At 39.7% G+C, this 9047-nt stretch overlaps 1 long non-coding RNA gene across 1 annotated transcript; it reads right to left on the reverse strand.

The window, feature by feature from the left end:
* Positions 1 to 3701: 3701 nt before the first annotated feature.
* LOC134163178 (uncharacterized) lies at positions 3702 to 8561 on the reverse strand. Its single transcript, XR_009964611.1, has 2 exons — positions 6945 to 8561; positions 3702 to 6205 (listed from the first exon to the last, which is right to left on the reverse strand). It is a non-coding gene; the product is annotated as an uncharacterized LOC134163178 (long non-coding RNA).
* Between the last annotated feature and the right edge of the window lie 486 nt (positions 8562 to 9047).

Below are 9047 nucleotides of genomic sequence, written 5' to 3' on the forward strand. Positions count from 1 at the left end.
ATAGATCTGGCTACAGATCTCCTTGCTGTGTGGCTCTCAAACAGCACAGCTATATTTACAGCACATAGAGTTTTATAAATAACCATCCTAACCTGACATCATCCCTTAATAGAGAGCGATTGCGACTCTGTAGAAGACGCCCAGACACTCCAATGGAGACCATCAGTCTCCACTTGCACCAATGCAGAAACAGTGCAAGCACACTAATTTCTTTGTATATGACCCAAATTTACACCAGCACAAGAACAGAAGACAACTTGGCTTTAAATCTAATGCTGCTGTAGTGTTTGGTGCTAGCAATGTTGAATTCTGAACTACTTTCCATCATCGAGGTGATTGGGTTGGGTGGTTTGCACCTGACCTAAGTTACATCTTGATCTGAAGATGCGTTGTGTTTTTTTTTATTTAAATAATCCAAGTGTTCATGATTTTTGCCTCATACTAATGAAGACAAATTGCTTTGCAGTTGCCATATGATTTAGAAAAATGAATTAAAGATTATGAGGGAAATTTGCATCAACATTTCAGTGTCATGATTTATACCAGCTGCAGATCTGACCTCAAAACACCGTACTGATGTACACAGAGGAAGTCTAACTGCAAAACACAATGACATTTCTTATAGTCCCAAGCCTCCTTCTAGCAGTACTGTGTTTCTCATACTCTCTTGGGAAACTCATCAGTGACAAAGTTTGAGGTGTATTTTAGTTTCTTCTCGTTCTGTGGGCTTCCTACTACTGCAGCACACACAAAGTGTTAGAATGAAACTGGTCCTTTGCATTTGTTGTCAGCATTGAGGAAACCACTAAACCACATGCCTTTCACACTGCCAGACTTGCTTAGTAGCTCCCAATTCTCTGCAGTGTCACTGCATGGAGAGGTGTTTAAATTGTTCTCTCCTTTCCTGGATGGCAGCCAGCACAACACACAATTTCAGACAGGGCTGACGCAGAGCCAACACCCTGCCTAACAGCATGTAAGCATTTCATGAAAATTCAAAAAGAAGGAAATTACTTATTACTAATGGCTTAATTGCTTACGCTTTTTAGCAAATGACATCATAACCAAAGTCAGGAGTGCACAAGCCAGAAGGCAAAGCCAAAGCAAACCTGTGAGATTTACCTTCTATCTGACATGCACACACGCTTCATTCCACTACCCAGTCTGCAAAGCATACCAGAGCTCCTAACATCATGATCTGGAAAAAAGCAGAGAAAGATCCCAAGGGTGAAAGACAGGGTGTGGGGATAGGAGGGTGACAAAGGGTGTATAGCTGCACTTCTCACAGTCTGATCAGTTTGCTTCAGCATGTGACTGTGTTGCTATTATCTTACCCGTGCCTGAGTCACAGCAAGGCTTATTTGTTTTTACCTTTGTTCTGATTTAGTTAGAGCACCACATAAAAGACAGCGGAATTTATGAAAAGGCTGAAATTATACAAGTATCCTCCTATGGGGGGTTTACCAGTTCAGGTGTGTACAGTCACTCATAATGGTCATGCAAATTGTAACACTGGAATGACATGCCCTTAAAAGATATGGGTTTTTATCTCGACAAAGTGTTCTACTGCAGACTTTATAGTTTTAGAAAAGTGACAAATGAGCTGCCACTTGCTGGCATCTAAACTTATATAGGGTTACAAGTAGCTGTCTTAGGCCTAGTCCCTGTGTTTTTACTCAGCTAAGAGTCTCACAGAAACCCACAGGTTGACACAGTACATCCTCAGTGATGAGTCCCACATTTCTTCTTCACTGAAGATCTTTTAACAATTCCCATTATTATTTTTGCTCACCATTATGGCGATAACCTAAAAAATACTCCAAGAACCCTACATGGAAACCACATGGTTCCAATCCAGAGTAATGTGTTTAAAGTTACTGTAAACATTGTTAAGTCTGGGCTTTTCTTTAACTTACCATTTTTAAGATGTCGAGCATGTTTATAAGACTTTCTTCATAAAGGAAGTCTTGCCTAAAACCCTGTTTTATCAGACAGTACAGAGAAGCTCTGCTGAAGAGAGCACTCTCTCTAGGAAAACATTCTCAAAAGAAGTACCAGGGAAGGAATGAAGAGCTCTCAGAGGATATGCAAACAGACATCAAAATATAGAAAACAGGTCTAGAATTTGTAGTTAGAATTAGAAAATTACTTTAAGGTAGGACAGAATCAGAGCTCTGGAGAAGCTTTCCAACTGAGTGAAAAAATTAAAACTGTCAAAATATAATTTGATAAATTAACCAGGATTCATTTAATTCTTGAGAGAAGAGGGACGAATCTCAATGACTCAAGATCCTTTGCCATCCTGTATTTCAGACGTGACAGTTTTGTGGCTAGATAGCTTTTGTAGCTGATCATTTTAGAACTGTTGCATATATGGTAGAAATATATTAATGATGACCACTCTTCTATATCGGGTATGTTTTCCTAGCACACCTTGCTCTAGCATGAGATGGGCAGGAACAGACATTGGCTTCACTCCTAAATGCCTTTTAAAGAATAGAGGAAGAGTACATTTCTTCTATGTGGGAATCCTGCCAACAGTTCTGGAAGCTGGAGTTGTTGTCCTTATGCTTGGCAATACAGATATACGCCACCACTTCATTTCCCTGTAAGGAACATATGGTCTGTCTAGCATGCGCTTGAACTACTGCCATTTCATTCTAGCTTGGCTATTTGGTAACAACAAAGGAATCTGATTTTTAACCCACCCAGTTTGTCAGTAGCATTGTCCTAAACCCATACAACTTATCACCCAGCTAGAAGCACAGCTGCAGCCACCTACTTTGCTCTGCAGCAGCACAGGAAAAAATAACCAGCCAGCACTTAACAATGAATCTGTAAGGTTAAAATGTTTCTCATAAAAACACAATAGTACACTCTGCATAATTAATGCTTAGACATAGGTTGAAATTGTGAGTTTGAATCTATTAATCATCCTCAGAAACTAAGGATTAAGCATATCATGGAGTCTGCATGGAACAGCCACTGTTCCATGAGCAAGAGGGTTCAGCAGCCCCTAATACTGTCTCTCATGATGATGCTCTTGTGTGTCAGATCGGGGCAAGCAAACAAAACTGGTGCAAGTATTTACCCAAGAAAAACGCAACAGGATGACCACTCTTGATAAAACTGAGACAAACTGTAAACCACATTTGTTTACTACTTTAATTAAAAAAAAACCAAAACAACAACTACTTCAGAGGGCATTTCTAAAAGAGCAAACTGTGCTCAAATACACACTTTTTCTGTTTATGGTTTTAAATCTTTTGTGATGCTAGCCTGCTAGACAAGTTGATATAATGCAACAGCCCTGATGCTTTCCCTGTGCAGGGCAGGGAGTTGAATCAATGAGTATTGCTAATCACATAAAAAAAATACATCATAGAAAGAAACAGCTGGCAATAATGTATTTAAATTGATCTTCACAGAGAGAAAAATGGACACATGCTGTGAAAGACCAGCATCTTCATGAATGCACACACCGCTTGATTTTGACCAGGGCCTTTAAGGATCTCAAAGGAACAGCATGGCTCAACAAATGCTTGCTAATGAATGCAAGAATTGTAAAAGGAAAACTAAATATATAAACATGCAACTTCATAAATTAGCTGGTTTTACAGCTTGTACTGAACTAGCTTAAACCATGACACGGCCATACTGGAAAAAAAGGAAAAAACAAAACAAAACAAAACAACACACAATTGATGTGGCCATCCTTACGTTATCATGCTTTTATTGTGCAAAGTAGATAGGAAATAAGATATCGCTCTTTCTGCAGGTTCTGTGCCAGCCAGAAGGCATACTACACACTGAATTTGCAGAGTAATTTATAAATTGGTTTTTGGCCACACTCATTGGAATTACAGAGGAAAGAGAAGAGCCTGAGTAACACAAAGGCTAGAGAATATGCCCTACTATAGGGACCTAAAGAGTTCTGCGTGCTTTGTTTATCAAAAATGAAATCAAGAATGATCCAATTATGGCACACACACCCCTTCAAGCTGAAAACCAGCTGGTCCTAGAGGGCTGTCTAACCTAACAGAGAAACGCATTGAAAGAATCAATAGCAAAAAAAGAAAGCTAAAAATAGCAACACAAGTTTAGAAATAAAATAAGCAACATTTTAACTGTGACATTGCTGAGATTCTGAACAGCAGCAGTACACTCCTTTATCAGTTTCAAATGATACGGTATTTTCATAAAACACAAGCCAGCTCTTGTTTGGCAAAAGCTAGTACACAAATGCTGTGACTTGGCTACAGAGAACAGGCAAGGTAGACCTGACACAGGCATCTTTCCATACTTTTTGGGGCCAAGCACACTTTGAAATCAGTCACTTCTCAATACTCTCAACAAATCACCACACCCGTATGTTTGTTGCCAAGTTTCCTGTGAAAATAAAACGCACGGTTTTTTGCCCTATATAGACTGTCTACATAGTCTGTCCACTGCCTCTTACTAATTCTGGAACCCAGTGGCAAATTTTAACTAACTTCAGCAGAAAAGTAGGGGTTTCTAAAATACTAACCCTAAAATACTTTGTGGAAATACACAAAAGAGAGAATCTCCAATTCCCCACAGAAGAACTAGCCACAGCATTAGACACCAGAAAAATGCACACAGAATCGCAGAATCAATTAAGTTGGAAAAGACCTTTAAAAATCATAAAGTCCAACAGTTACCCGAGGACTGCCAAGTTCACCGCTAAACCCTATCACTGAGGGGCTCATCTACAAATCTTCTGAATGCTTCCAGGGACAGTGATTCCACCACTTCCCTGGGCAGCCTGTTCCAATACCTGACCATCCTCTCTGTGAAGAGACTTTTTCTAATATCCAATTTAAACCTCCCCTGGCATAGCCTGAGGCTGTTTCCTCTTGTCCTAAAGAGGGCATAGAAGGAGGTGAGACACACATACACATGGAAATGAGCCTTCTTTAGTTTTGCTGTTCATTAAATTGCCTAAGTGAGAATAGTACAAAAGCAATTTTGTGCTATGGCTACTAAGAGTATCTTCTGAGCTAAACATGGCCTGGTATGCCATTTGGGGGACACTAACCTTATGATCTCTTTTGGCCTTGAAAATCTGTACCAGTGTGTTACTTTTTCTTCAAATCTGTCATATAGTAGAGGTCTTTCACTAACCTTAGTCTGAGGAGCTCTCTAAAACGTAGCAGAGAAAAACATGATGTACAATACTGTTTCTCTTATTCATCTGAATTCCCCATTCATCACTCTTTTAAACAAAATTTTAGTGTTTAAAAATAGTGCTGAATAGGGAAATCTTAAAAAACCATTGAAATTTTCAGACAGATCCCAGAAAGGAGTTCTAATAACCCATTTGACTATTGACAGCATTTTGTTTTACTGAAAATCTGATCCCTTGACAGATCCTGTTTCAATGTTAGGTTTGCAGAGAACAGAGGTGCCAGCTGTTAGAACACTTCCTGCTGTGGCTACATCTAGGAAGCAATCACTCTGCTACTCCAGTGCCCCCAATCGGGTTGGGATTAATTACTCCCAGGAAATAAACACTGCTTCCATTGGCTCTGAAGGAATCCAAATACATTATTTTAGACAGAGTGCATGACTTCTATCTACTAAAGTTTGGAAAGATCAATCACAATCTGGCTCCAGGAGAGTTCAAAATTAATGCAAGATCATGTTGGGAAGATTCAGTAGCAGCCAGGGTGACCCTTTTTAGCAGGGTGGGGAGTAAAGCCATTGCCTGCACACATGGTGCAGGAAAACCTGGGTTAATTTTGAACAACATGACTGGTGCTAGCATTTAACCATATCTGTCATCTACAGGAAGGAAAGCACAATAGAAGGAAGGCCACGCAAAGTCCATCCTTAGGCAGAAGGTTTTTTGCCAGAAGAGATTTCCCCAAATCTTTAATAGGGTGTGTTTGTCTCAGCTTTATTAGAGACATTTCTATTAAATGACTTGTTTCTGCCTGTTCCTCCAGCAGTGACTAAGGCAGGTTTAATTGCATCCTGTGAAAGGTGTGCTGCATTGCTCACTTTCTGCTCAGAAGACAGAAATTAAAGCTGCCATATGAAAATGGAACTGCTGCATCTCCATACAGCAGCTGGCAAGTGAAGAAAAGACATTCCAATCACCAAGGCATCATTTCCGAAATTCAGACAACAATCAAACGCCTTCAGCCAGTCGCACCAATGATTGCTGAGGAAGTGAGGCTTTCTCAGTAAGCGAAAAGATTTTATTAGGTTGTTGTTTCCTTGTATTTGAGCACGAATAAAGAATAACGATAATAAACAGTACTGCAGCTATTTACCATTGCATGGCATTTCATAACACTGGCCACCCCCACCCCCAAAAAATATAAGCTAAAGCAGCAAGTGCGACAGTAGCAAAGATCTGAGAACAATTCCTCCTAAGCAGCCTCATTCTGGACAAGAGCTGCTAGTGTACATAACCCCAATGGCAGGGCCACAGGAGAAACAGATGGGACCAGGAGCTATGATTTCTTGCCAACTCATCCTGGCAAGAAGAATAAAATTCTGGCCAAAGTATTCCTTATGACATAAAAGAGGAATGAAAAAGCTTCCTTTCCCCAGGGATAAGCATTACTAATAATTATAGCAGGACAGTCTGTTCTCCAGAAAGACTTGAATCGACAAGGCTCTGAGCCCCACCTATAAAGAGAAAAATTCCTCTACTCCGGCCAACAGCTATTAATCAGTACAATCCAGACCAGAATAAATTAACACCAATTAGATGCAGTCAGCACTCTCAGCAACAGCTTATGGGCATACCTTTGAATATGCCTGGTTAGGAACACAAAAAGAGCTTCCTTCTCCCTAGGCTACAGTGGCCTGTCATTGTCATATGACCATATTACTCACTGGGTGCGGAGTTATCAAGGCAATGACCCCAAAGAACGCTGAATATCACTTTACAGCGTGGAACATTCACCCACCCCACGTCTGTTGGCTCATCTTCACATGCCATCTCTTGGCGTATGTTTTCTGTATCTAAGAGTCTGCAGGCAGCCGCTTATTGCGAAAATAATCAATACACAGTAAAAGAGAAAATATAACCCATAAAAGTTTTTGAGACAGTTTCTGCTAACACTGCTGCTTTGCAGCCAGTTTATTCCTGTTGGCCTTTTACATTTCCTGCTATATGCAGAATCACCTTTAAGAAGAGGAATGTCAATTTAGAAACACTGATTTAAGTTTTCAATAAACTTGAAAAATTCAGATGCTTTCACGCAATGCAATCCAAGAATGTACATCATGTATATCACCAAGTCCTGTTTAATTATGATCAAGAATCACATACTACTGCCTTGCAGAATGTACAGTTAATTTAACTATTGGTCCTACAACAAAAATCAGGTTTGAGCAATATTATCCAAGTCAGACTTCTCTTTCCTACCTTTTTAGTTTTATTAGCTATCCTAAATTTGTTTTCAAAATGAATCTTCTAGTGGAAGAAGGGAAAGAAGTTACCATTCTTTCTTATTTTTACCACTGTCCTAAAAAGAACTGGTATATTTGAAGAGACTGATGCATACAACTCTCTTTCCTTCCCTAACTTCTTCCCATGACTTGCTCTGCAACCTCAGTGAAGGAAAAATGTAAAGAACCCTCTTCTGCCTGATAATATGCCCACCAGCCCTAAAGAAAGGGTCCTGATCATATTGCTATGAGAACACCTGGAACTACTGCTATGCACACAGATTAATCCAGACGTTATTAGCCAACAGACAAAAAAAAGAGAATATCTACACAACATAGCATTTAAATCATGCTACATGGCATGATGAGACTTAATCTCTGTTCCATTTAACACAGATCTAAATACTCTATGGAACAGAATTTAGAAGCCTAGTCTCCTAGTGCATAAATTTCATAGAAGCACTTGATAAACCCCATTTCCAAAGGGTTTTACCTTTCTGCACTCCCTTGGGAAACTGAGACTATGAAATCCTGACCTCCTGTGCAAAGGAGTGATCTGAATATCCATGTGATAAGCTCATACAGGCAAACAAATTAAACCAGGACTTTCCCTGGGTGTGTTTTGTCAGAGCAGACTCCAACCATCAAAGAAGGAGGGAAGAGTTCATGAGTGAATCATGACCAGCCAGAGGTACCTAAGTCTGAAGATTAAGGGTAAAACTCAATCCTACTTTCAGCCTTACCTATTAACTTAAAGGATCACTGCTGAATGTCAGAATCTTCTGGATTGGATTCTGAGGCACCTAGCTCACTTGTAACTCAATGCGTAACTATGCTGGGACACTGGCTTGCTCTAGACATGCAAAGCTTGGGGTCCGGTGTTCCTACAGCAGTTTCTCAAGTCAGGATTCAGACACTTCTGGAAGGATTCCAAGTCAGTTATGAGATCCACACATTTAAATCCTACTTTATTTCCAAATTCTAATTCTTAGAAGCATTCCAGGTATAAGTGCTCACTCAGCCTTTCCCAACAAACAGCAGGACATTAGGGTACCCAAAACAAACAGCAATAAAATTACACTGTGCCATCCTAATCTGTTTCCCCTTTTTACAACAGTTCTGCAAGTTGGGGGGGGTGGCACGGTATTTACTATTTTAATACCTATGAACTATTAAGAAATTTGCAAAATTCATCTTGATACTGTTAAATGAGTTTCAAACAAGACTGGTGAATGCATGCAAACAGAAATGATCCACACTGAAGCAAAAATCAACCTAGCCTAAAGTTAACTAATAGACTTCACACAGATTTGCATTTACACACTTATGCACCATGTAGGTAACTGTTGGACACCTTTACTGAAGCTGGTAGGATGCTATGTTTAGAAGAGGCCTATATGTGTTTTAACAAATTTAATTAAAATAGCACAAAAAGTTGTGCTCATCCTGATAGATGTGCTTAGTGTTCCAGCCAAGTATCAGTTTAGCCACAATAACTATTCATTCATGCCTAAACCTGTGGCTAACATCAGGCACAGTGTGATTAATCCCAGGGAAATCTGGCAAGAAATGACTATGCTTATTATCTGCTTTTAAAATCATCCCCTATTAATAGTTAA

The sequence above is a fragment of the Pezoporus occidentalis genome, unplaced genomic scaffold, assembly GCF_034315485.1.
Source record: "Pezoporus occidentalis ecotype Australia unplaced genomic scaffold, CSIRO_AGI_Poc_V1 ctg2, whole genome shotgun sequence".
NCBI lineage: Eukaryota > Metazoa > Chordata > Aves > Psittaciformes > Psittacidae > Pezoporus > Pezoporus occidentalis.